General features: G+C 60.8%; 20 non-coding genes and 70 pseudogenes across 20 annotated transcripts; all 90 read right to left on the bottom strand.

Moving 5' to 3' along the window:
* Window positions 1-75: 75 nt before the first annotated feature.
* LOC137552883 (5S ribosomal RNA) lies at window positions 76-194 on the bottom strand. The gene has a single exon (XR_011027185.1). It is a non-coding gene; the product is annotated as a 5S ribosomal RNA (ribosomal RNA).
* An 83-nt stretch (window positions 195-277) lies between these two features.
* On the bottom strand, window positions 278-396 carry LOC137550689 (5S ribosomal RNA; annotated as a pseudogene).
* An 83-nt stretch (window positions 397-479) lies between these two features.
* LOC137552895 (5S ribosomal RNA) lies at window positions 480-598 on the bottom strand. Its single transcript, XR_011027187.1, has one exon. It is a non-coding gene; the product is annotated as a 5S ribosomal RNA (ribosomal RNA).
* An 83-nt stretch (window positions 599-681) lies between these two features.
* LOC137558260 (5S ribosomal RNA) lies at window positions 682-800 on the bottom strand (annotated as a pseudogene).
* Window positions 801-883: 83 nt separating this feature from the next.
* On the bottom strand, window positions 884-1,002 carry LOC137557695 (5S ribosomal RNA; annotated as a pseudogene).
* An 82-nt stretch (window positions 1,003-1,084) lies between these two features.
* Window positions 1,085-1,203, bottom strand: LOC137552907 (5S ribosomal RNA). Its single transcript, XR_011027189.1, has one exon. It is a non-coding gene; the product is annotated as a 5S ribosomal RNA (ribosomal RNA).
* An 82-nt stretch (window positions 1,204-1,285) lies between these two features.
* Window positions 1,286-1,404, bottom strand: LOC137557750 (5S ribosomal RNA; annotated as a pseudogene).
* An 83-nt stretch (window positions 1,405-1,487) lies between these two features.
* Window positions 1,488-1,606, bottom strand: LOC137558802 (5S ribosomal RNA; annotated as a pseudogene).
* An 83-nt stretch (window positions 1,607-1,689) lies between these two features.
* Window positions 1,690-1,808, bottom strand: LOC137557915 (5S ribosomal RNA; annotated as a pseudogene).
* Window positions 1,809-1,891: 83 nt separating this feature from the next.
* On the bottom strand, window positions 1,892-2,010 carry LOC137551248 (5S ribosomal RNA; annotated as a pseudogene).
* An 83-nt stretch (window positions 2,011-2,093) lies between these two features.
* LOC137548449 (5S ribosomal RNA) lies at window positions 2,094-2,212 on the bottom strand (annotated as a pseudogene).
* An 83-nt stretch (window positions 2,213-2,295) lies between these two features.
* Window positions 2,296-2,414, bottom strand: LOC137556801 (5S ribosomal RNA). The gene has a single exon (XR_011029439.1). It is a non-coding gene; the product is annotated as a 5S ribosomal RNA (ribosomal RNA).
* Window positions 2,415-2,497: 83 nt separating this feature from the next.
* Window positions 2,498-2,616, bottom strand: LOC137559095 (5S ribosomal RNA; annotated as a pseudogene).
* An 83-nt stretch (window positions 2,617-2,699) lies between these two features.
* Window positions 2,700-2,818, bottom strand: LOC137558627 (5S ribosomal RNA; annotated as a pseudogene).
* An 83-nt stretch (window positions 2,819-2,901) lies between these two features.
* LOC137558372 (5S ribosomal RNA) lies at window positions 2,902-3,020 on the bottom strand (annotated as a pseudogene).
* An 83-nt stretch (window positions 3,021-3,103) lies between these two features.
* On the bottom strand, window positions 3,104-3,222 carry LOC137552919 (5S ribosomal RNA). The gene has a single exon (XR_011027191.1). It is a non-coding gene; the product is annotated as a 5S ribosomal RNA (ribosomal RNA).
* An 83-nt stretch (window positions 3,223-3,305) lies between these two features.
* On the bottom strand, window positions 3,306-3,424 carry LOC137548592 (5S ribosomal RNA; annotated as a pseudogene).
* Window positions 3,425-3,507: 83 nt separating this feature from the next.
* LOC137558571 (5S ribosomal RNA) lies at window positions 3,508-3,626 on the bottom strand (annotated as a pseudogene).
* Window positions 3,627-3,708: 82 nt separating this feature from the next.
* Window positions 3,709-3,827, bottom strand: LOC137550941 (5S ribosomal RNA; annotated as a pseudogene).
* Window positions 3,828-3,910: 83 nt separating this feature from the next.
* Window positions 3,911-4,029, bottom strand: LOC137559441 (5S ribosomal RNA; annotated as a pseudogene).
* Window positions 4,030-4,112: 83 nt separating this feature from the next.
* Window positions 4,113-4,231, bottom strand: LOC137547508 (5S ribosomal RNA; annotated as a pseudogene).
* An 83-nt stretch (window positions 4,232-4,314) lies between these two features.
* Window positions 4,315-4,433, bottom strand: LOC137558739 (5S ribosomal RNA; annotated as a pseudogene).
* An 84-nt stretch (window positions 4,434-4,517) lies between these two features.
* Window positions 4,518-4,636, bottom strand: LOC137557524 (5S ribosomal RNA; annotated as a pseudogene).
* Window positions 4,637-4,720: 84 nt separating this feature from the next.
* Window positions 4,721-4,839, bottom strand: LOC137552931 (5S ribosomal RNA). Its single transcript, XR_011027192.1, has one exon. It is a non-coding gene; the product is annotated as a 5S ribosomal RNA (ribosomal RNA).
* Window positions 4,840-4,922: 83 nt separating this feature from the next.
* LOC137548757 (5S ribosomal RNA) lies at window positions 4,923-5,041 on the bottom strand (annotated as a pseudogene).
* Window positions 5,042-5,124: 83 nt separating this feature from the next.
* Window positions 5,125-5,243, bottom strand: LOC137548884 (5S ribosomal RNA; annotated as a pseudogene).
* Window positions 5,244-5,325: 82 nt separating this feature from the next.
* LOC137549361 (5S ribosomal RNA) lies at window positions 5,326-5,444 on the bottom strand (annotated as a pseudogene).
* An 83-nt stretch (window positions 5,445-5,527) lies between these two features.
* LOC137553573 (5S ribosomal RNA) lies at window positions 5,528-5,646 on the bottom strand (annotated as a pseudogene).
* An 83-nt stretch (window positions 5,647-5,729) lies between these two features.
* LOC137551519 (5S ribosomal RNA) lies at window positions 5,730-5,848 on the bottom strand (annotated as a pseudogene).
* An 83-nt stretch (window positions 5,849-5,931) lies between these two features.
* On the bottom strand, window positions 5,932-6,050 carry LOC137551000 (5S ribosomal RNA; annotated as a pseudogene).
* Window positions 6,051-6,133: 83 nt separating this feature from the next.
* LOC137552943 (5S ribosomal RNA) lies at window positions 6,134-6,252 on the bottom strand. The gene has a single exon (XR_011027194.1). It is a non-coding gene; the product is annotated as a 5S ribosomal RNA (ribosomal RNA).
* Window positions 6,253-6,335: 83 nt separating this feature from the next.
* LOC137547988 (5S ribosomal RNA) lies at window positions 6,336-6,454 on the bottom strand (annotated as a pseudogene).
* An 84-nt stretch (window positions 6,455-6,538) lies between these two features.
* LOC137549459 (5S ribosomal RNA) lies at window positions 6,539-6,657 on the bottom strand (annotated as a pseudogene).
* Window positions 6,658-6,740: 83 nt separating this feature from the next.
* Window positions 6,741-6,859, bottom strand: LOC137551435 (5S ribosomal RNA; annotated as a pseudogene).
* Window positions 6,860-6,942: 83 nt separating this feature from the next.
* LOC137550733 (5S ribosomal RNA) lies at window positions 6,943-7,061 on the bottom strand (annotated as a pseudogene).
* An 85-nt stretch (window positions 7,062-7,146) lies between these two features.
* Window positions 7,147-7,265, bottom strand: LOC137559430 (5S ribosomal RNA; annotated as a pseudogene).
* Window positions 7,266-7,348: 83 nt separating this feature from the next.
* LOC137550876 (5S ribosomal RNA) lies at window positions 7,349-7,467 on the bottom strand (annotated as a pseudogene).
* An 83-nt stretch (window positions 7,468-7,550) lies between these two features.
* LOC137549638 (5S ribosomal RNA) lies at window positions 7,551-7,669 on the bottom strand (annotated as a pseudogene).
* Window positions 7,670-7,752: 83 nt separating this feature from the next.
* Window positions 7,753-7,871, bottom strand: LOC137548771 (5S ribosomal RNA; annotated as a pseudogene).
* An 83-nt stretch (window positions 7,872-7,954) lies between these two features.
* Window positions 7,955-8,073, bottom strand: LOC137549697 (5S ribosomal RNA; annotated as a pseudogene).
* An 83-nt stretch (window positions 8,074-8,156) lies between these two features.
* Window positions 8,157-8,275, bottom strand: LOC137547928 (5S ribosomal RNA; annotated as a pseudogene).
* Window positions 8,276-8,358: 83 nt separating this feature from the next.
* LOC137552641 (5S ribosomal RNA) lies at window positions 8,359-8,477 on the bottom strand (annotated as a pseudogene).
* Window positions 8,478-8,560: 83 nt separating this feature from the next.
* LOC137549241 (5S ribosomal RNA) lies at window positions 8,561-8,679 on the bottom strand (annotated as a pseudogene).
* An 83-nt stretch (window positions 8,680-8,762) lies between these two features.
* LOC137547816 (5S ribosomal RNA) lies at window positions 8,763-8,881 on the bottom strand (annotated as a pseudogene).
* Window positions 8,882-8,941: 60 nt separating this feature from the next.
* On the bottom strand, window positions 8,942-9,060 carry LOC137549873 (5S ribosomal RNA; annotated as a pseudogene).
* An 83-nt stretch (window positions 9,061-9,143) lies between these two features.
* LOC137549639 (5S ribosomal RNA) lies at window positions 9,144-9,262 on the bottom strand (annotated as a pseudogene).
* An 83-nt stretch (window positions 9,263-9,345) lies between these two features.
* LOC137559410 (5S ribosomal RNA) lies at window positions 9,346-9,464 on the bottom strand (annotated as a pseudogene).
* Window positions 9,465-9,547: 83 nt separating this feature from the next.
* On the bottom strand, window positions 9,548-9,666 carry LOC137549698 (5S ribosomal RNA; annotated as a pseudogene).
* Window positions 9,667-9,749: 83 nt separating this feature from the next.
* LOC137547929 (5S ribosomal RNA) lies at window positions 9,750-9,868 on the bottom strand (annotated as a pseudogene).
* An 84-nt stretch (window positions 9,869-9,952) lies between these two features.
* Window positions 9,953-10,071, bottom strand: LOC137552642 (5S ribosomal RNA; annotated as a pseudogene).
* Window positions 10,072-10,154: 83 nt separating this feature from the next.
* Window positions 10,155-10,273, bottom strand: LOC137549242 (5S ribosomal RNA; annotated as a pseudogene).
* An 83-nt stretch (window positions 10,274-10,356) lies between these two features.
* LOC137547817 (5S ribosomal RNA) lies at window positions 10,357-10,475 on the bottom strand (annotated as a pseudogene).
* Window positions 10,476-10,535: 60 nt separating this feature from the next.
* On the bottom strand, window positions 10,536-10,654 carry LOC137548340 (5S ribosomal RNA; annotated as a pseudogene).
* Window positions 10,655-10,737: 83 nt separating this feature from the next.
* LOC137547730 (5S ribosomal RNA) lies at window positions 10,738-10,856 on the bottom strand (annotated as a pseudogene).
* Window positions 10,857-10,939: 83 nt separating this feature from the next.
* On the bottom strand, window positions 10,940-11,058 carry LOC137556596 (5S ribosomal RNA). The gene has a single exon (XR_011029239.1). It is a non-coding gene; the product is annotated as a 5S ribosomal RNA (ribosomal RNA).
* An 83-nt stretch (window positions 11,059-11,141) lies between these two features.
* LOC137551975 (5S ribosomal RNA) lies at window positions 11,142-11,260 on the bottom strand (annotated as a pseudogene).
* Window positions 11,261-11,343: 83 nt separating this feature from the next.
* Window positions 11,344-11,462, bottom strand: LOC137548260 (5S ribosomal RNA; annotated as a pseudogene).
* Window positions 11,463-11,545: 83 nt separating this feature from the next.
* On the bottom strand, window positions 11,546-11,664 carry LOC137552955 (5S ribosomal RNA). Its single transcript, XR_011027195.1, has one exon. It is a non-coding gene; the product is annotated as a 5S ribosomal RNA (ribosomal RNA).
* Window positions 11,665-11,747: 83 nt separating this feature from the next.
* LOC137551823 (5S ribosomal RNA) lies at window positions 11,748-11,866 on the bottom strand (annotated as a pseudogene).
* Window positions 11,867-11,949: 83 nt separating this feature from the next.
* Window positions 11,950-12,068, bottom strand: LOC137551043 (5S ribosomal RNA; annotated as a pseudogene).
* Window positions 12,069-12,151: 83 nt separating this feature from the next.
* Window positions 12,152-12,270, bottom strand: LOC137553879 (5S ribosomal RNA). Its single transcript, XR_011027302.1, has one exon. It is a non-coding gene; the product is annotated as a 5S ribosomal RNA (ribosomal RNA).
* Window positions 12,271-12,353: 83 nt separating this feature from the next.
* On the bottom strand, window positions 12,354-12,472 carry LOC137552903 (5S ribosomal RNA; annotated as a pseudogene).
* An 83-nt stretch (window positions 12,473-12,555) lies between these two features.
* LOC137548090 (5S ribosomal RNA) lies at window positions 12,556-12,674 on the bottom strand (annotated as a pseudogene).
* Window positions 12,675-12,757: 83 nt separating this feature from the next.
* LOC137549124 (5S ribosomal RNA) lies at window positions 12,758-12,875 on the bottom strand (annotated as a pseudogene).
* An 83-nt stretch (window positions 12,876-12,958) lies between these two features.
* On the bottom strand, window positions 12,959-13,077 carry LOC137551009 (5S ribosomal RNA; annotated as a pseudogene).
* An 83-nt stretch (window positions 13,078-13,160) lies between these two features.
* On the bottom strand, window positions 13,161-13,279 carry LOC137556827 (5S ribosomal RNA). Its single transcript, XR_011029465.1, has one exon. It is a non-coding gene; the product is annotated as a 5S ribosomal RNA (ribosomal RNA).
* An 83-nt stretch (window positions 13,280-13,362) lies between these two features.
* Window positions 13,363-13,481, bottom strand: LOC137548367 (5S ribosomal RNA; annotated as a pseudogene).
* An 83-nt stretch (window positions 13,482-13,564) lies between these two features.
* On the bottom strand, window positions 13,565-13,683 carry LOC137552966 (5S ribosomal RNA). Its single transcript, XR_011027196.1, has one exon. It is a non-coding gene; the product is annotated as a 5S ribosomal RNA (ribosomal RNA).
* Window positions 13,684-13,766: 83 nt separating this feature from the next.
* LOC137553110 (5S ribosomal RNA) lies at window positions 13,767-13,885 on the bottom strand (annotated as a pseudogene).
* An 83-nt stretch (window positions 13,886-13,968) lies between these two features.
* Window positions 13,969-14,087, bottom strand: LOC137548169 (5S ribosomal RNA; annotated as a pseudogene).
* Window positions 14,088-14,170: 83 nt separating this feature from the next.
* Window positions 14,171-14,289, bottom strand: LOC137548188 (5S ribosomal RNA; annotated as a pseudogene).
* Window positions 14,290-14,372: 83 nt separating this feature from the next.
* Window positions 14,373-14,491, bottom strand: LOC137552978 (5S ribosomal RNA). Its single transcript, XR_011027197.1, has one exon. It is a non-coding gene; the product is annotated as a 5S ribosomal RNA (ribosomal RNA).
* An 83-nt stretch (window positions 14,492-14,574) lies between these two features.
* Window positions 14,575-14,693, bottom strand: LOC137549385 (5S ribosomal RNA; annotated as a pseudogene).
* Window positions 14,694-14,776: 83 nt separating this feature from the next.
* On the bottom strand, window positions 14,777-14,895 carry LOC137550775 (5S ribosomal RNA; annotated as a pseudogene).
* Window positions 14,896-14,978: 83 nt separating this feature from the next.
* LOC137552990 (5S ribosomal RNA) lies at window positions 14,979-15,097 on the bottom strand. The gene has a single exon (XR_011027198.1). It is a non-coding gene; the product is annotated as a 5S ribosomal RNA (ribosomal RNA).
* An 83-nt stretch (window positions 15,098-15,180) lies between these two features.
* LOC137553002 (5S ribosomal RNA) lies at window positions 15,181-15,299 on the bottom strand. Its single transcript, XR_011027200.1, has one exon. It is a non-coding gene; the product is annotated as a 5S ribosomal RNA (ribosomal RNA).
* An 83-nt stretch (window positions 15,300-15,382) lies between these two features.
* Window positions 15,383-15,501, bottom strand: LOC137553014 (5S ribosomal RNA). Its single transcript, XR_011027202.1, has one exon. It is a non-coding gene; the product is annotated as a 5S ribosomal RNA (ribosomal RNA).
* Window positions 15,502-15,584: 83 nt separating this feature from the next.
* LOC137549387 (5S ribosomal RNA) lies at window positions 15,585-15,703 on the bottom strand (annotated as a pseudogene).
* An 83-nt stretch (window positions 15,704-15,786) lies between these two features.
* On the bottom strand, window positions 15,787-15,905 carry LOC137557590 (5S ribosomal RNA; annotated as a pseudogene).
* An 83-nt stretch (window positions 15,906-15,988) lies between these two features.
* LOC137553027 (5S ribosomal RNA) lies at window positions 15,989-16,107 on the bottom strand. The gene has a single exon (XR_011027203.1). It is a non-coding gene; the product is annotated as a 5S ribosomal RNA (ribosomal RNA).
* An 84-nt stretch (window positions 16,108-16,191) lies between these two features.
* Window positions 16,192-16,310, bottom strand: LOC137558149 (5S ribosomal RNA; annotated as a pseudogene).
* An 83-nt stretch (window positions 16,311-16,393) lies between these two features.
* Window positions 16,394-16,512, bottom strand: LOC137551010 (5S ribosomal RNA; annotated as a pseudogene).
* Window positions 16,513-16,595: 83 nt separating this feature from the next.
* Window positions 16,596-16,714, bottom strand: LOC137556828 (5S ribosomal RNA). The gene has a single exon (XR_011029466.1). It is a non-coding gene; the product is annotated as a 5S ribosomal RNA (ribosomal RNA).
* An 83-nt stretch (window positions 16,715-16,797) lies between these two features.
* On the bottom strand, window positions 16,798-16,916 carry LOC137548368 (5S ribosomal RNA; annotated as a pseudogene).
* An 83-nt stretch (window positions 16,917-16,999) lies between these two features.
* LOC137553039 (5S ribosomal RNA) lies at window positions 17,000-17,118 on the bottom strand. The gene has a single exon (XR_011027205.1). It is a non-coding gene; the product is annotated as a 5S ribosomal RNA (ribosomal RNA).
* An 83-nt stretch (window positions 17,119-17,201) lies between these two features.
* Window positions 17,202-17,320, bottom strand: LOC137553547 (5S ribosomal RNA; annotated as a pseudogene).
* An 83-nt stretch (window positions 17,321-17,403) lies between these two features.
* LOC137559144 (5S ribosomal RNA) lies at window positions 17,404-17,522 on the bottom strand (annotated as a pseudogene).
* Window positions 17,523-17,605: 83 nt separating this feature from the next.
* On the bottom strand, window positions 17,606-17,724 carry LOC137548190 (5S ribosomal RNA; annotated as a pseudogene).
* Window positions 17,725-17,807: 83 nt separating this feature from the next.
* On the bottom strand, window positions 17,808-17,926 carry LOC137553051 (5S ribosomal RNA). Its single transcript, XR_011027207.1, has one exon. It is a non-coding gene; the product is annotated as a 5S ribosomal RNA (ribosomal RNA).
* An 83-nt stretch (window positions 17,927-18,009) lies between these two features.
* LOC137551024 (5S ribosomal RNA) lies at window positions 18,010-18,128 on the bottom strand (annotated as a pseudogene).
* Between the last annotated feature and the right edge of the window lie 37 nt (window positions 18,129-18,165).

Genomic DNA, 18,165 nt, shown 5'->3' on the forward strand with positions numbered 1-18,165 from the left:
AGGCGCCGTTCCGGGGCCTTGAAGGTGAGGCTTCCCACGCGTGCTCATAGCCATTGGGCCTCAAACCCAAAAAAACGCCTGCAGCACCTGGGGTTCACAGCCGGTCTCCCATGCAGCTACTAACCAGGCCTGAAGCCGCTTAGCTTCCGCGATCTGACGAGAGCGGGCGCTTTCGGCTTAGTGTGGCCGCAGGCAACCTCCAAGTCGCCGTTCCGGCCCCTTGAAGGTGAGGCTTCCCACGCGTGCTCATAGCCATTGGGCCTCAAACCCAAAAAAACGCCTGCAGCACCTGGGGTTCACAGCCAGTCTCCCATGCAGCTACTAACCAGGCCTGAAGCCGCTTAGCTTCCGCGCTCTGACAAGAGCGGGCGCTTTCGGCTTAGTGTGGCCGCAGGCAACCTCCAAGGCGCCGTTTCGGCGCCTTGAAGGTGAAGCTTCACACGCGTGCTCATAGCCATTGGGCCTCAAACCCAAAAAAACGCCTGCAGCACCTGGGGTTCACAGCCGGTCTCCCATGCAGCTACTAACCAGGCCTGAAGCCGCTTAGCTTCCGCGATCTGACGAGAGCGGGCGCTTTCGGCTTAGTGTGGCCGCAGGCAACCTCCAAGGCGCAGCTCCGGCGCCTTGAAGGTGAGGCTTCCCACGCGTGCTCATAGCCATTGGGCCTCAAACCCAAAAAAACGCCAGCAGCACCTGGGGTTCACAGCCGGTCTCCCATGCAGCTACTAACCAGGCCTGAAGCCGCTTAGCTTCCGCGATCTGACGAGAGCGGGCGCTTTCGGCTTAGTGTGGCCGCAGGCAACCTCCAAGGCGCCGGTCCGGCGTCTTGAAGGTGAGGCTTCCCACGCATGCTCATAGCGATTGGGCCTCAAACCCAAAAAAACGCCTGCAGCACCTGGGGTTCACAGTCGGTGTCCCATGCAGCTACTAACCAGGCCTGAAGCCGCTTAGCTTCCGCGATCTGACGAGAGCGGGCGCTTTCGGCTTAGTGTGGCCGCAGGCAACCTCCAGGGCGCCGTTCCGGCGCCTTGAAGGTGAGGCTTCCCACGCGTGCTCATAGCCATTGGGCCTCAAACCCAAAAAACGCCTGCAGCACCTGGGGTTCACAGCCGGTCTCCCATGCAGCTACTAACCAGGCCTGAAGCCGCTTAGCTTCCGCGATCTGACGAGAGCGGGCGCTTTCGGCTTAGTGTGGCCGCAGGCAACCTCCAGGGCGCCGTTCCGGCGCCTTGAAGGTGAGGCTTCCCACGCGTGCTCATAGCCATTGGGCCTCAAACCCAAAAAACGCCTGCAGCACCTGGGGTTCACAGCCGGTCTCCCATGAAGCTACTAACCAGGCCTGAAGCCGCTTAGCTTCCGCGATCTGACGAGAGCGGGCGCTTTCGGCTTAGTGTGGCCGCAAGCAACCTCCAATGCGCCGTTCCGGCGCCTTGAAGGTGAGGCTTCCCACGCGTGCTCATAGCCATTGGGCCTCAAACCCAAAAAAACGCCTGCAGCACCTGGGGTTCACAGCCGGTCTCCCATGCAGCTACTAACCAGGCCTGAAGCCGCTTAGCTTCCGCAATCTGACGAGAGCGGGCGCTTTCGGCTTAGTGTGGCCGCAGGCAACCTCCAAGGCGCCGTTCCGGCGCCTTGAAGGTGAGGCTTCCCACGCGTGCTCATAGCCATTGGGCCTCAAACCCAAAAAAACACCTGCAGCACCTGGGGTTCACAGCCGGTCTCCCATGCAGCTACTAACCAGGCCTGAAGCCGCTTAGCTTCTGCGATCTGACGAGAGCAGGCGCTTTCGGCTTAGTGTGGCCGCAGGCAACCTCCAAGGCGCCGTTCCGGCGCCTTGAAGGTGAGGCTTCCCACGCGTGCTCATAGCCATTGGGCCTCAAACCCAAAAAAACACCTGCAGCACCTGGGGTTCACAGCCGGTCTCCCATGCAGCTACTAACCAGGCCTGAAGCCGCTTAGCTTCCGCGATCTGTCAAGAGCGGGCGCTTTCGGCTTAGTGTGGCCGCAGGCAACCGCCAAGGCGCCGTTCCGGCACCTTGAAGGTGAGGCTTCCCACGCGTGCTCATAGCCATTGGGCCTCAAACCTAAAAAAACGCCTGCAGCACCTGGGGTTCACAGCCAGTCTCCCATGCAGCTACTAACCAGGCCTGAAGCCGCTTAACTTCCGCGATCTGACGAGAGCGGGCGCTTTCGTCTTAGTGTGGCCGCAGGCAACCTCCAAGGCGCCGTTCCGGCGCCTTGAAGGTGAGGCTTCCCACGCGTGCTCATAGCCATTGGGCCTCAAACCCAAAAAAACACCTGCAGCACCTGGGGTTCACAGCCGGTCTCCCATGCAGCTACTAACCAGGCCTGAAGCCGCTTAACTTCCGCGATCTGACGAGAGCGGGCGCTTTCGGCTTAGTGTGGCCGCAGGCAACCTCCAAGGCGCCGTTCCGGCGCCTTGAAGGTGAGGCTTCCCACGCGTGCTCATAGCCATTGGGCCTCAAACCCAAAAAAACGCCTGCAGCACCTGGGGTTCACAGCCGGTCTCCCATGCAGCTACTAACCAGGCCTGAAGCCGCTTAGCTTCCGTGATCTGACGAGAGCGGGCGCTTTCGGCTTAGTGTGGCCGCAGGCAACCTCCAAGGCGCCGTTCCGGCGCCTTGAAGGTGAGGCTTCCCACGCGTGCTCATAGCCATTGGGCCTCAAACCCAAAAAAACGCCTGCAGCACCTGGGGTTCACAGCCGGTCTCCCATGCAGCTACTAACCAGGCCTGAAGCCGCTTAGCTTCCACGATCTGACGAGAGCGGGCGCTTTCGGCTTAGTGTGGCCGCAGGCAACCTCCAAGGCGCCGTTCCGGCGCCTTGAAGGTGAGGCTTCCCACGCGTGCTCATAGCCATTGGGCCTCAAACCCCAAAAAACGCCTGCAGCACCTGGGGTTCACAGCCAGTCTCCCATGCAGCTACTAACCAGGCCTGAAGCCGCTTAGCTTCCGCGATCTGACGAGAGCGGGCGCTTTCGGCTTAGTGTGGCCGCAGGCAACCTCCAAGGCGCCGTTCCGGCGCCTTGAAGGTGAGGCTTCCCACGCGTGCTCATAGCCATTGGGCCTCAAACCCAAAAAAACGCCTGCAGCACCTGGGGTTCACAGCCGGTCTCCCATGCAGCTACTAACCAGGCCTGAAGCCGCTTAGCTTCCGCGATCTGACGAGAGCGGGCGCTTTCGGCTTAGTGTGGCCGCAGGCAACCTCCAATGCGCCGTTCCGGCGCCTTGAAGGTGAGGCTTCCCACGCGTGCTCATAGCCATTGGGCCTCATACCCAAAAAAACACCTGCAGCACCTGGGGTTCACAGCCGGTCTCCCATGCAGCTACTAACCAGGCCTGAAGCCGCTTAGCTTCCGCGATCTGACAAGAGCGGGCGCTTTCGGCTTAGTGTGGCCGCAGGCAACCTCCAAGGCGCCGTTCCGGCGCCTTGAAGGTGAGGCTTCCCACGCGTGCTCATAGCCATTGGGCCTCAAACCCAAAAAAACGCCTGCAGCACCTGGGGTTCACAGCCGGTCTCCCATGCAGCTACTAACCAGGCCTGAAGCCGCTTAGCTTCCGTGATCTGACGAGAACGGGCGCTTTCGGCTTAGTGTGGCCACAGGAAACCTCCAGGGCGCCGTTCCGGCGCCTTGAAGGTGAGGCTTCCCACGCGTGCTCATAGCCATTGGGCCTCAAACCCAAAAAACACCTGCAGCACCTGGGGTTCACAGCCGGTCTCCCATGCAGTTACTAACCAGGCCTGAAGCCGCTTAGCTTCCGTGATCTGACGAGAGCGGGCGCTTTCGGCTTAGTGTGGCCACAGGCAACCTCCAGGGCATCGTTCCGGCGCCTTGAAGGTGAGGCTTCCCACGCGTGCTCATAGCCATTGGGCCTCAAACCCAAAAAAACGCCTGCAGCACCTGGGGTTCACACCCGGTCTCCCATGCAGCTACTAACCAGGCCTGAAGCCGCTTAGCTTCCGCAATCTGACGAGAGCGGGCGCTTTCGGCTTAGTGTGGCCGCAGGCAACCTCCAAGGCGCCGTTGCGGCGCCTTGAAGGTGAGGCTTCCCATGCGTGCTCATAGCCATTGGGCCTCAAACCCAAAAAAACACCTGCAGCACCTGGAGTTCACCGCCGGTCTCCCATGCAGCTACTAACCAGGCCTGAAGCCGCTTAGCTTCCGCGATCTGACGAGAGCGGGCGCTTTCGGCTTAGTGTGGCCGCAGGCAACCTCCAAGGCGCCGTTCCGGCGCCTTGAAGGTGAGGCTTCCCACGCGTGCTCATAGCCATCGGGCCTCAAACCCAAAAAAACGCCTGCAGCACCTGGGGTTCACAGCCGGTCTCCCATGCAGCTACTAATCAGGCCTGAAGCCGCTTAGCTTCCGCGATCTGACGAGAGCGGGCGCTTTCGGCTTAGTGTGGCCGCAGGAAAACCTCCAAGGCGCCGTTCCGGCGCCTTGAAGGTGAGGCTTCCCACGCGTGCTCATAGCCATTGGGCCTCAAACCCAAAAAAACGCCTGCAGCACCTGGGGTTCACAGCCGGTCTCCCATGCAGCTACTAACCAGGCCTGAAGCCGCTTAGCTTCCGCGATCTTACGAGAGCGGGCGCTTTCGGCTTAGTGTGGCCGCAGGCAACCTCCAAGGCGCCGTTCCGGCGCCTTGAAGGTGAGGCTTCCCACGCGTGCTCATAGCCATTGGGCCTCAAACCCAAAAAAAACGCCTGCAGCACCTGGGGTTCACAGCCGGTCTCCCATGCAGCTACTAACCAGGCCTGAAGCCGCTTAGCTTCCGCGATCTGACGAGAGCGGGCGCTTTCGGCTTAGTGTGGCCGCAGGCAACTTCCAAGACGCCGTTCCGGCGCCTTGAAGGTGAGGCTTCCCACGCGTGCTCATAGCCATTGGGCCTCAAACCCAAAAAAACACCTGCAGCACCTGGGGTTCACAGCCGGTCTCCCATGCAGCTACTAACCAGGCCTGAAGCCGCTTAGCTTCCGCGATCTGACGAGAGCGGGCTCTTTCGGCTTAGTGTGGCCGCAGGCAACCTCCAAGGCGCCGTTCCGGCGCCTTGAAGGTGAGGCTTCCCACGCGTGCTCATAGCCATTGGGCCTCAAACCCAAAAAAACACCTGCAGCACCTGGGGTTCACAGCCGGTCTCCCATGCAGCTACTAACCAGGCCTGAAGCCGCTTAGTTTCCGCGATCTGACGAGAGCGGGCGCTTTCGGCTTAGTGTGGCCGCAGGCAACCTCCAAAGCGCCGTTCCGGCGCCTTGAAGGTGAGGCTTCCCACGCGTGCTCATAGCCATTGGGCCTCAAACCCAAAAAACGCCTGCAGCACCTGGGGTTCACAGCCGGTCTCCCATGCAGCTACTAACCAGGCCTGAAGCTGCTTAGCTTCCGCAATCTGACGAGAGCGGGCGCTTTCGGCTTAGTGTGGCCGCAGGCAACCTCAAAGGCGCCGTTCCGGCGCCTTGAAGGTGAGGCTTCCCACTCGTGCTCATAGCCATTGGGCCTCAAACCCAAAAAAACACCTGCAGCACCTGGGGTTCACAGCCGGTCTCCAATGCAGCTACTAACCAGGCCTGAAGCCGCTTAGCTTCCACGATCTGACGAGAGCAGGCGCTTTCAGCTTAGTGTGGCCGCAGGCAACCTCCAAGGCGCCGTTCCGGCGCCTTGAAGGTGAGGCTTCCCATGCGTGCTCATAGCCATTGGGCCTCAAACCCAAAAAAACACCTGCAGCACCTGGAGTTCACCGCCGGTCTCCCATGCAGCTACTAACCAGGCCTGAAGCCGCTTAGCTTCTGCGATCTGACGAGAGCGGGCGCTTTCGGCTTAGTGTGGCCACAGGCAACCTCCAAGGCGCCGTTCCGGCGCCTTGAAGGTGAGGCTTCCCACGCGTGCTCATAGCCATTGGGCCTCAAACCCAAAAAAACGCCTGCTGCACCTGGGGTTCACAGCCGATCTCCCATGCAGCTACTAACCAGGCCTGAAGCCGCTTAGCTTCCGCGATCTGACGAGAGCGGGCGCTTTAGGCTTAGTGTGGCCGCAGGCAACCTCCAAGGCGCCGTTCCGGCGCCTTGAAGGTGAGGTTTCCCACGCGTGCTCATAGCCATTGGGCCTCAAACCCAAAAAAACGCCTGCAGCACCTGGGGTTCACAGCCGGTCTCCCATGCAGCTACTAACCAGGCCTGAAGCCGCTTAGCTTCCGCGATCTGACGAGAGCGGGCGCTTTCGGCTTAGTGTGGCCGCAGGCAACCTCCAAGGCGCCGTTACGGCGCCTTGAAGGTGAGGCTTCCCACGCGTGCTCATAGCCATTGGGCCTCAAACCCAAAAAACCGCCTGCAGCACCTGGGGTTTACAGCCAGTCTCCCATGCAGCTACTAACCAGGCCTGAAGCCGCTTAGCTTCCGCGATCTGACGAGAGCGGGCGCTTTCGGCTTAGTGTGGCCGCAGGCTACCTCCAGGGCGCCGTTCCGGCGCCTTGAAGGTGAGGCTTCCCACGCGTGCTCATAGCCATTGGGCCTCAAACCCAAAAAAAACGCCTGCAGCTCCTGGGGTTCACAGCCGGTCTCCCATGCAGCTACTAACCAGGCCTGAAGCCACTTAGCTTCCGCGATCTGACGAGAGCGGGCGCTTTCAGCTTAGTGTGGCCGCAGGCAACCTCCAAGGCGCCGTTCCGGCGCCTTGAAGGTGAGGCTTCCCACGCGTGCTTATAGCCATTGGGCCTCAAACCCAAAAAAATGCCTGCAGCACCTGCGGTTCACAGCCGGTCTCCCATGCAGCTACTAACCAGGCCTGAAGCCGCTTAGCTTCCGCAATCTGACGAGAGCGGGCGCTATCGGCTTAGTGTGGCCGCAGGAAACCTCCAAGGTGCCGTTCCGGCGCCTTGAAGGTGAGGCTTCCCACGCGTGCTACTAGCCATTGGGCCTCAAACCCAAAAAAACGCCTGCAGCACTTGGGGTTCACAGCCGGTCTCCCATGCAGCTACTAACCAGGCCTGAAGCCGCTTAGTTTCCGCGATCTGACGAGAGCGGGCGCTTTCGGCTTAGTGTGGCCGCAGGCAACCTCCAAGGCGCCGTTCCGGCGCCTTGAAGGTGAGGCTTCACCACGCGTGCTCATAGCCATTGGGCCTCAAACCCAAAAAAAACGCCTGCAGCACCTGGGGTTCACAGCCGGTCTCCCATGCAGCTACTAACCAGGCCGGAAGCCGCTTAGCTTCCGCGATCTGACGAGAGCGGGCGCTTTCGGCTTAGTGTGGCCGCAGGCAACATCCAAGGCGCCGTTCCGGCGCCTTGAAGGTGAGGCTTCTCACGCGTGCTCATAGCCATTGGGCCTCAAACCCAAAAAAACGCCTACAGCACCTGGGGTTCACAGCCGGTCTCCCATGCAGCTACTAACCAGGCCTGAAGCCGCTTAGCTTCCGCGATCTGACGAGAGCGGGCGCTTTCGGCTTAGTGTGGCCGGAGGAAACCTCCAAGGCGCCGTTCCGGCGCCTTGAAGGTGAGGCTTCCCACGCGTGCTCATAGCCATTGGGACTCAAACCGAAAAAAACACCTGCAGCACCTGGGGTTCACAGCTGGTCTCCCATGCAGCTACTAACCAGGCCTGAAGCCGCTTAGCTTCCGCAATCTGACGAGAGCGGGCGCTTTCGGCTTAGTGTGGCCGCTGGCAACCTCAAAGGCGCCGTTCCGGCGCCTTGAAGGTGAGGCTTCCCACTCGTGCTCATAGCCATTGGGCCTCAAACCCAAAAAAACACCTGCAGCACCTGGGGTTCACAGCCGGTCTCCCATGCAGCTACTAACCAGGCCTGAAGCCGCTTAGCTTCCGCGATCTGACGAGAGCAGGCGCTTTCAGCTTAGTGTGGCCGCAGGCAACCTCCAAGGCACCGTTCCGGCGCCTTAAAGGTGAGGCTTCCCATGCGTGCTCATAGCCATTGGGCCTCAAACCCAAAAAAACACCTGCAGCACCTGGAGTTCACCGCCGGTCTCCCATGCAGCTACTAACCAGGCCTGAAGCCGCTTAGCTTCCACGATCTGACGAGAGCGGGCGCTTTCGGCTTAGTGTGGCCGCAGGCAACATCCAAGGCGCCGTTCCGGCGCCTTGAAGGTGAGGCTTCTCACGCGTGCTCATAGCTATTGGGCCTCAAACCCAAAAAAACGCCTGCAGCACCTGGGGTTCACAGCCGGTCTCCCATGCAGCTACTAACCAGGCCTGAAGCCGCTTAGCTTCCACGATCTGACGAGAGCGGGCGCTTTCGACTTAGTGTGGCCGCAGGCAACCTCCAGGGCGCCGTTCCGGCGCCTTGAAGGTGAGGCTTCCCACGCGTGCTCATAGCCATTGGGCCTCAAACCCAAAAAAACGCCTGCAGCACCTGGGGTTCACAGCCAGTCTCCCATGCAGCTACTAACCAGGCCTGAAGCCGCTTAGCTTCCCCGATCTGACGAAAGTGGGCGCTTTCGGCTTAGTGTGGCCGCAGGCAAACTCCAAAGCGCCGTTCCGGCGCCTTGAAGGTGAGGCTTCCCACGCGTGCTCATAGCCATTGGGCCTCAAACCCAAAAAAACGCCTGCAGCACCTGGGGTTCACAGCCGGTCTGCCATGCAGCTACTAACCAGGCCTGAAGCCGCTTAGCTTCCGCGATCTGACGAAAGCGGGCGCTTTCGGCTTAGTGTGGCTGCAGGCAACCTCCAAGGCGCCGTTACGGCGCCTTGAAGGTGAGGCTTCCCACGCGTGCTCATAGCCATTGGGCCTCAAACCCAAAAAAACGCCTGCAGCACCTGGGGTTCACAGCCGGTCTCCCATGCAGCTACTAACCCAGCCTGAAGCCGCTTAGCTTCCGCGATCTGACGAGAGCGGGCGCTTTCGGCTTAATGTGGCCGCAGGCCACATCCAAGTGAGGCTTCCCACGCGTGCTCATAGCCATTGGGCCTCAAACCCAAAAAAACACCTGCAGCACCTGGGGTTCACAGCCGGTCTCCCATGCAGCTACTAACCAGGCCTGAAGCCGCTTAGCTTCCGCGATCTGACGAGAGCGGGCGCTTTCGGCTTAGTGTGGCCGGAGGAAACCTCCAAGGCGCCGTTCCGGCGCCTTGAAGGTGAGGCTTCCCACGCGTGCTCATAGCCATTGGGCCTCAAACCCAAAAAAACACCTGCAGCACCTGGGGTTCACAGCTGGTCTCCCATGCAGCTACTAACCAGGCCTGAAGCCGCTTAGCTTCCGCAATCTGACGAGAGCGGGCGCTTTCGGCTTAGTGTGGCCGCTGGCAACCTCAAAGGCGCCGTTCCGGCGCCTTGAAGGTGAGGCTTCCCACTCGTGCTCATAGCCATTGGGCCTCAAACCCAAAAAAACGCCTGCAGCACCTGGGGTTCACAGCCGGTCTCCCATGCAGCTACTAACCAGGCCTGAAGCCGCTTAGCTTCCGCGATCTGACGAGAGCAGGCGCTTTCAGCTTAGTGTGGCCGCAGGCAACCTCCAAGGCACCGTTCCGGCGCCTTAAAGGTGAGGCTTCCCATGCGTGCTCATAGCCATTGGGCCTCAAACCCAAAAAAACACCTGCAGCACCTGGAGTTCACCGCCGGTCTCCCATGCAGCTACTAACCAGGCCTGAAGCCGCTTAGCTTCCACGATCTGACGAGAGCGGGCGCTTTCGGCTTAGTGTGGCCGCAGGCAACATCCAAGGCGCCGTTCCGGCGCCTTGAAGGTGAGGCTTCTCACGCGTGCTCATAGCTATTGGGCCTCAAACCCAAAAAAACGCCTGCAGCACCTGGGGTTCACAGCCGGTCTCCCATGCAGCTACTAACCAGGCCTGAAGCCGCTTAGCTTCCACGATCTGACGAGAGCGGGCGCTTTCGACTTAGTGTGGCCGCAGGCAAACCTCCAGGGCGCCGTTCCGGCGCCTTGAAGGTGAGGCTTCCCACGCGTGCTCATAGCCATTGGGCCTCAAACCCAAAAAAACGCCTGCAGCACCTGGGGTTCACAGCCAGTCTCCCATGCAGCTACTAACCAGGCCTGAAGCCGCTTAGCTTCCCCGATCTGACGAAAGTGGGCGCTTTCGGCTTAGTGTGGCCGCAGGCAAACTCCAAAGCGCCGTTCCGGCGCCTTGAAGGTGAGGCTTCCCACGCGTGCTCATAGCCATTGGGCCTCAAACCCAAAAAAACGCCTGCAGCACCTGGGGTTCACAGCCGGTCTGCCATGCAGCTACTAACCAGGCCTGAAGCCGCTTAGCTTCCGCGATCTGACGAAAGCGGGCGCTTTCGGCTTAGTGTGGCTGCAGGCAACCTCCAAGGCGCCGTTACGGCGCCTTGAAGGTGAGGCTTCCCACGCGTGCTCATAGCCATTGGGCCTCAAACCCAAAAAAACGCCTGCAGCACCTGGGGTTCACAGCCGGTCTCCCATGCAGCTACTAACCCAGCCTGAAGCCGCTTAGCTTCCGCGATCTGACGAGAGCGGGCGCTTTCGGCTTAATGTGGCCGCAGGCCACATCCAAGTGAGGCTTCCCACGCGTGCTCATAGCCATTGGGCCTCAAACCCAAAAAAACACCTGCAGCACCTGGGGTTCACAGCCGGTCTCCCATGCAGCTACTAACCAGGCCTGAAGCCGCTTAGCTTCCGCGATCTGACGAGAGCGGGCGCTTTCGGCTTAATGTGGCCGCAGGAAACCTCCAAGGCGCCGTTCCGGCGCCTTGAAGGTGAGGCTTCCCACGCGTGCTCATAGCCATTGGGCCTCAAACCCAAAAAAACGCCTGCAGCACCTGGGGTTCACAGCTGGTCTCCCATGCAGCTACTAACCAGGCCTGAAGCCGCTTAGCTTCCGCGATTTGACGAGAGCGGGCGCTTTCGGCTTAGTGTGGCCGCAGGCAACCTCCAAGGCGCCGTTCCGGCGCCTTGAAGGTGAGGCTTCCCACGCGTGCTCATAGCCATTGGGCCTCAAACCCAAAAAAATGCCTGCAGCACCTGGGGTTCACAGCCGGTCTCCCATGCAGCTACTAAACAGGCCTGAAGCCGCTTAGCTTCCGCGATCTGATGAGAGCGGGCGCTTTCGGCTTAGTGTGGCCGCAGGCATCCTCCAAGGCGCCGTTCCGGCGCCTTGAAGGTGAGGCTTCCCACGCGTGCTCATAGCCATTGGGCCTCAAACCCCAAAAAACGCCTGCAGCACCTGGGGTTCACAGCCAGTCTCCCATGCAGCTACTAACCAGGCCTGAAGCCGCTTAGCTTCCGCGATCTGACGAGAGCGGGCGCTTTCGGCTTACTGTGGCCGCAGTCAACCTCCAGGGCGCCGTTCCGGCGCCTTGAAGGTGAGGCTTCCCACGCGTGCTCATAGCCATTGGGCCTCAAACCCAAAAAAACGCCTGCAGCACCTGGGGTTCACAGCCGGTCTCCCATGCAGCTACTAATCAGGCCTGAAGCCGCTTAGCTTCCGCGATCTGACGAGAGCGGGCGCTTTCGGCGTAGTGTGGCCGCAGGCAACCTCCAAGGCGCCGTTCCGGCGCCTTGAAGGTGAGGCTTCTCACGCGTGCTCATAGCCATTGGGCCTCAAACCCAAAAAAACGCCTGCAGCACCTGGGGTTCACAGCCGGTCTCCCATGCAGCTACTAACCAGGCCTGAAGCCGCTTAGCTTCCGCGATCTGACGAGAGCGGGCGCTTTCGGCTTAGTGTGGCCGCAGGCAACCTCCAAGGCGCCGTTCCGGCGCCTTGAAGGTGAGGCTTCCCACGCGTGCTCATAGCCATTGGGCCTCAAACCCAAAAAAACGCCTGCAGCACCTGGGGTTCACAGCCGGTCTGCCATGCAGCTACTAACCAGGCCTGAAGCTGCTTAGCTTCCGCAATCTGACGAGAGCGGGCGCTTTCGGCTTAGTGTGGCCGCAGGCAACCTCCAAGGCGCCGTTCCGGCGCCTTGAAGGTGAGGTTTCCCACGCGTGCTCATAGCCATTGGGCCTCAAACCCAAAAAAACGCCTGCACCACCTGGGGTTCACAGCCGGTCTCCCATGCAGCTACTAACCAGGCCTGAAGCCGCTTAGCTTCTGCGATCTGACGAGAGCGGGCGCTTTCGGCTTAGTGTGGCCGCAGGCAACATCCAAGGCGCCGTTCCGGCGCCTTGAAGGTGAGGCTTCCCACGCGTGCTCATAGCCATTGGGCCTCAAACCCAAAAAAACGCCTGCAGCACCTGGGGTTCACAGCCGGTCTCCCATGCAGCTACTAACCAGGCCTGAAGCCGCTTAGCTTCCGCGATCTGATGAGAGCGGGCGCTTTCGGCTTAGTGTGGCCGCAGGCAACCTCCACGGCGCCGTTACGGCGCCTTGAAGGTGAGGCTTCCCACGCGTGCTCATAGCCATTGGGCCTCAAACCCAAAAAAACACCTGCAGCACCTGGGGTTCACAGCCGGTCTCCCATGCAGCTACTAACCAGGCCTGAAGCCACTCAGCTTCCGAGATCTGACGAGAGCGGGCGCTTTCGGCTTAGTGTGGCCGCAGGCAACCTCCAAGGCGCCGTTCCGGCGCCTTGAAGGTGAGGCTTCCCACGCGTGCTCATAGCCATTGGGCCTCAAACCCAAAAAAACGCCTGCAGCACCTGGGGTTCACAGCCAGTCTCCCATGCAGCTACTAACCAAGCCTGAAGCCGCTTAGCTTCCGCGATCTGACGAGAGCGGGCGCTTTCGGCTTAGTGTGGCCGCAGGCAACCTCCAAGGCGCCGTTCCGGCACCTTGAAGGTGAGGCTTCCCACGCGTGCTCATAGCCATTGGGCCTCAAACCCAAAAAAACGCCTGCAGCACCTGGGTTCACAGCCGGTCTCCCATGGAGCTACTAACCAGGCCTGAAGCCGCTTAGCTTCCGCGATCTGACGAGAGCAGGCGCTTTCGGCTTAGTGTGGCCGCAGGTATCCTCCAAGGCGCCGTTCCGGCGCCTTGAAGGTGAGGCTTCCCACGCGTGCTCATAGCCATTGGGCCTCAAACCCAAAAAAACGCCTGCAGCACCTGGGGTTCACAGCCGGGCTCCCATGCAGCTACTAACCAGGCCTGAAGCCGCTTAGCTTCCGTGATCTGACGAGAGCGGGCGCTTTCGGCTTAGTGTGGCCGCAGGAAACCTCCAAGGCGCCGTTCCGGCGCCTTGAAGGTGAAGCTTCCCACGCGTGCTCATAGCCATTGGGCCTCAAACCCAAAAAAACGCCTGCAGCACCTGGGGTTCACAGCCGGTCTCCCATGCAGCTACTAACCAGGCCTGAAGCCGCTTAGCTTCCGCGATCTGATGAGAGCAGGCGCTTTCGGCTTAGTGTGGCCGCAGGCAACCTCCAAGGCGCCGTTCCGGCGCCTTGAAGGTGAGGCTTCCCACGCGTGCTCATAGCCATTGGGCCTCAAACCCAAAAAAACGCCTGCAGCACCTGGGGTTCACAGCCAGTCTCCCATGCAGCTACTAACCAGGCCTGAAGCCGCTTAGCTTCCGCGATCTGACGAGAGCGGGCGCTTTCGGCTTAGTGTGGCCGCAGGAAACCTCCAAGGCGCCGTTCCGGCGCCTTGAAGGTGAGGCTTCCCACGCGTGCTCATAGCCATTGGGCCTCAAACCCAAAAAAACGCCTGCAGCACCTGGGGTTCACAGCCGGTCTCCCATGCAGCTACTAACCAGGCCTGAAGCCGCTTAGCTTCCGCGATCTGACGAGAGCGGGCGCTTTCGGCTTAGTGTGGCCGCAGGCAACCTCCAAGGCGCCGTTCCGGCGCCTTGAAGGTGAGGCTTCCCACGCGTGCTCATAGCCATTGGGCCTCAAACCCAAAAAAACGCCTGCAGCACCTGGGGTTCACAGCCAGTCTCCCATGCAGCTACTAACCAGGCCTGAAGCCGCTTAGCTTCCGTGATCTGACGAGAGCAGGCGCTTATGGCTTAGTGTGGCCGCAGGCAACCTCCAAGGCGCCGTTCCGGCGCCTTGAAGGTGAGGCTTCACACGCGTGCTCATAGCCATTGGGCCTCAAACCCAAAAAAACGCCTGCAGCACCTGGGGTTCACAGCCGGTCTCCCATGCAGCTACTAACCAGGCCTGAAGCCGCTTAGCTTCCGCGATCTGACGAGAGCGGGCGCTTTCGGCTTAGTGTGGCCGCAGAGAACCTCCAGGGCGCCGTTCTGGCGCCTTGAAGGTGAGGCTTCCCACGCGTGCTCATAGCCATTGGGCCTCAAACCCAAAAAAACACCTGCAGCACCTGGGGTTCACAGCCGGTCTCCCATGCAGCTACTAACCAGGCCTGAAGCCGCTTAGCTTCCACGATCTGACGAGAGCGGGCGCTTTCGGCTTAGTGTGGCCGCAGGCAACCTCCAAGCCGCCGTTCCGGCGCCTTGAAGGTGAGGCTTCCCACGCGTGCTCATAGCCATTGGGCCTCAAACCCAAAAAAACGCCTGCAGCACCTGGGGTTCACAGCCGGTCTCCCATGCAGCTACTAACCAGGCCTGAAGCCGCTTAGCTTCCGCGATCTGACGAGAGCGGGCGCTTTCGGCTTAGTGTGGCCGCAGGCAACCTCCAAGGCGCCGTTCCGGCGCCTTGAAGGTGAGGCTTCCCACGCGTGCTCATAGCCATTGGGCCTCAAACCCAAAAACACGCCTGCAGCACCTGGGGTTCACAGCCGGTCTCCCATGCAGCTACTAACCAGGCCTGAAGCCGCTTAGCTTCCGCGATATGACGAGAGCGGGCGCTTTCGGCTTAGTGTGGCCGCAGGCAACCTCCAAGGCGCCGTTCCGGCGCCTTGAAGGTGAGGCTTCCCACGCGTGCTCATAGCCATTGGGCCTCAAACCCAAAAAAACGCCTGCAGCACCTGGGGTTCACAGTCGGTCTCCCATGCAGCTACTAACCAGGCCTGAAGCCGCTTAGCTTCCGCGATCTGTTGAGAGTGGGCGCTTTCGGCTTAGTGTGGCCACAGGCAACCTCCAAGGCGCCGTTCCGGCGCCTTGAAGGTGAGGCTTCCCACGCGTGCTCATAGCCATTGGGCCTCAAACCCAAAAAAACGCCTGCAGCACCTGGGGTTCACAGCCGGTCTCCCATGCAGCTACTAACCAGGCCTGAAGCCGCTTAGCTTCCGCGATCTGACGAGAGCGGGCGCTTTCGGCTTAGTGTGGCCGCAGGCAACCTCCAAGGCGCCGTTCCGGCGCCTTGAAGGTGAGGCTTCCCACGCGTGCTCATAGCCATTGGGCCTCAAACCCAAAAAAACGCCTGCAGCACCTGGGGTTCACAGCCGGTCTCCCATGCAGCTACTAACCAGGCCTGAAGCCGCTTAGCTTCCGCGATCTGACGAGAGCGGGCGCTTTCGGCTTAGTGTGGCCGCAGGCAACCTCCAAGGTGCCGTTCCGGCGCCTTGAAGGTGAGGCTTCCCACGCGTGCTCATAGCCATTGGGCCTCAAACCCAAAAAAACGCCTGCAGCACCTGGGGTTCACAGCCGGTCTCCCATGCAGCTACTAACCAGGCCTGAAGCCGCTTAGCTTCCGCGATCTGACGAGAGCGGGCGCTTTCGGCTTAGTGTGGCCGCAGGCAACCTCCAAGGCGCCGTTCCGGCGCCTTGAAGGTGAGGCTTCCCACGCGTGCTCATAGCCATTGGGCCTCAAACCCAAAAACACGCCTGCAGCACCTGGGGTTCACAGCCGGTCTCCCATGCAGCTACTAACCAGGCCTGAAGCCGCTTAGCTTCCGCGATATGACGAGAGCGGGCGCTTTCGGCTTAGTGTGGCCGCAGGCAACCTCCAAGGCGCCGTTCCGGCGCCTTGAAGGTGACGCTTCCCACGCGTGCTCATAGCCATTGGGCCTCAAACCCAAAAAAACGCCTGCAGCACCTGGGGTTCACAGTCGGTCTCCCATGCAGCTACTAACCAGGCCTGAAGCCGCTTAGCTTCCGCGATCTGTTGAGAGCGGGCGCTTTCGGCTTAGTGTGGCCGCAGGCAACCTCCAAGGCGCCGTTCCGGCGCCTTGAAGGTGAGGCTTCCCACGCGTGCTCATAGCCATTGGGCCTCAAACCCAAAAAAACGCCTGCAGCACCTGGGGTTCACAGCCGGTCTCCCATGCAGCTACTAACCAGGCCTGAAGCCGCTTAGCTTCCGCGATCTGACGAGAGCGGGCGCTTTCGGCTTAGTGTGGCCGCAGGCAACCTCCAAGGCGCCGTTCCGGCGCCTTGAAGGTGAGGCTTCCCACGCGTGCTCATAGCCATTGGGCCTCAAACCCAAAAAAAACGCCTGCAGCACCTGGGGTTCACAGCCGGTCTCCCATGCAGCTACTAACCAGGCCTGAAGCCGCTTAGCTTCCGCGATCTGACGAGAGCGGGCGCTTTCGGCTTAGTGTGGCCGCAGGTATCCTCCAAGGCGCCGTTCCGGCGCCTTGAAGGTGAGGCTTCCCACGCGTGCTCATAGCCATTGGGCCTCAAACCCAAAAAAACGCCTGCAGCACCTGGGGTTCACAGCCGGGCTCCCATGCAGCTACTAACCAGGCCTGAAGCCGCTTAGCTTCCGTGATCTGACGAGAGCGGGCGCTTTCGGCTTAGTGTGGCCGCAGGAAACCTCCAAGGCGCCGTTCCGGCGCCTTGAAGGTGAAGCTTCCCACGCGTGCTCATAGCCATTGGGCCTCAAACCCAAAAAAACGCCTGCAGCACCTGGGGTTCACAGCCGGTCTCCCATGCAGCTACTAACCAGGCCTGAAGCCGCTTAGCTTCCGCGATCTGATGAGAGCAGGCGCTTTCGGCTTAGTGTGGCCGCAGGCAACCTCCAAGGCGCCGTTCCGGCGCCTTGAAGGTGAGGCTTCCCACGCGTGCTCATAGCCATTGGGCCTCAAACCCAAAAAAACGCCTGCAGCACCTGGGGTTCACAGCCAGTCTCCCATGCAGCTACTAACCAGGCCTGAAGCCGCTTAGCTTCCGCGATCTGACGAGAGCGGGCGCTTTCGGCTTAGTGTGGCCGCAGGAAACCTCCAAGGCGCCGTTCCGGCGCCTTGAAGGTGAGGCTTCCCACGCGTGCTCATAGCCATTGGGCCTCAAACCCAAAAAAACGCCTGCAGCACCTGGGGTTCACAGCCGGTCTCCCATGCAGCTACTAACCAGGCCTGAAGCCGCTTAGCTTCCGCGATCTGACGAGAGCGGGCGCTTTCGGCTTAGTGTGGCCGCAGGCAACCTCCAAGGCGCCGTTCCGGCGCCTTGAAGGTGAGGCTTCCCACGCGTGCTCATAGCCATTGGGCCTCAAACCCAAAAAAACGCCTGCAGCACCTGGGGTTCACAGCCAGTCTCCCATGCAGCTACTAACCAGGCCTGAAGCCGCTTAGCTTCCGTGATCTGACGAGAGCAGGCGCTTATGGCTTAGTGTGGCCACAGGCAACCTCCAAGGCGCCGTTCCGGCGCCTTGAAGGTGAGGCTTCACACGCGTGCTCATAGCCATTGGGCCTCAAACCCAAAAAAACGCCTGCAGCACCTGGGGTTCACAGCCGGTCTCCCATGCAGCTACTAACCAGGCCTGAAGCCGCTTAGCTTCCGCGATCTGACGAGAGCGGGCGCTTTCGGCTTAGTGTGGCCGCAGGGAACCTCCAGGGCGCCGTTCTGGCGCCTTGAAGGTGAGGCTTCCCACGCGTGCTCATAGCCATTGGGCCTCAAACCCAAAAAAACACCTGCAGCACCTGGGGTTCACAGCCGGTCTCCCATGCAGCTACTAACCAGGCCTGAAGCCGCTTAGCTTCCACGATCTGACGAGAGCGGGCGCTTTCGGCTTAGTGTGGCCGCAGGCAACCTCCAAGCCGCCGTTCCGGCGCCTTGAAGGTGAGGCTTCCCACGCGTGCTCATAGCCATTGGGCCTCAAACCCAAAAAAACGCCTGCAGCACCTGGGGTTCACAGCCGGTCTCCCATGCAGCTACTAACCAGGCCTGAAGCCGCTTAGCTTCCGCGATCTGACGAGAGCGGGCGCTTTCGGCTTAGTGTGGCCGCAGGCAACCTCCAAGGCGCCGTTCCGGCGCCTTGAAGGTGAGGCTTCCCACGCGTGCTCATAGCCATTGGGCCTCAAACCCAAAAACACACCTGCAGCACCTGGGGTTCACAGCCGGTCTCCCATGCAGCTACTAACCAGGCCTGAAGCCGCTTAGCTTCCGCGATATGACGAGAGCGGGCGCTTTCGGCTTAGTGTGGCCGCAGGCAACCTCCAAGGCGCCGTTCCGGCGCCTTGAAGGTGAG

The sequence above is a fragment of the Hyperolius riggenbachi genome, chromosome 2, assembly GCF_040937935.1.
Source record: "Hyperolius riggenbachi isolate aHypRig1 chromosome 2, aHypRig1.pri, whole genome shotgun sequence".
NCBI lineage: Eukaryota > Metazoa > Chordata > Amphibia > Anura > Hyperoliidae > Hyperolius > Hyperolius riggenbachi.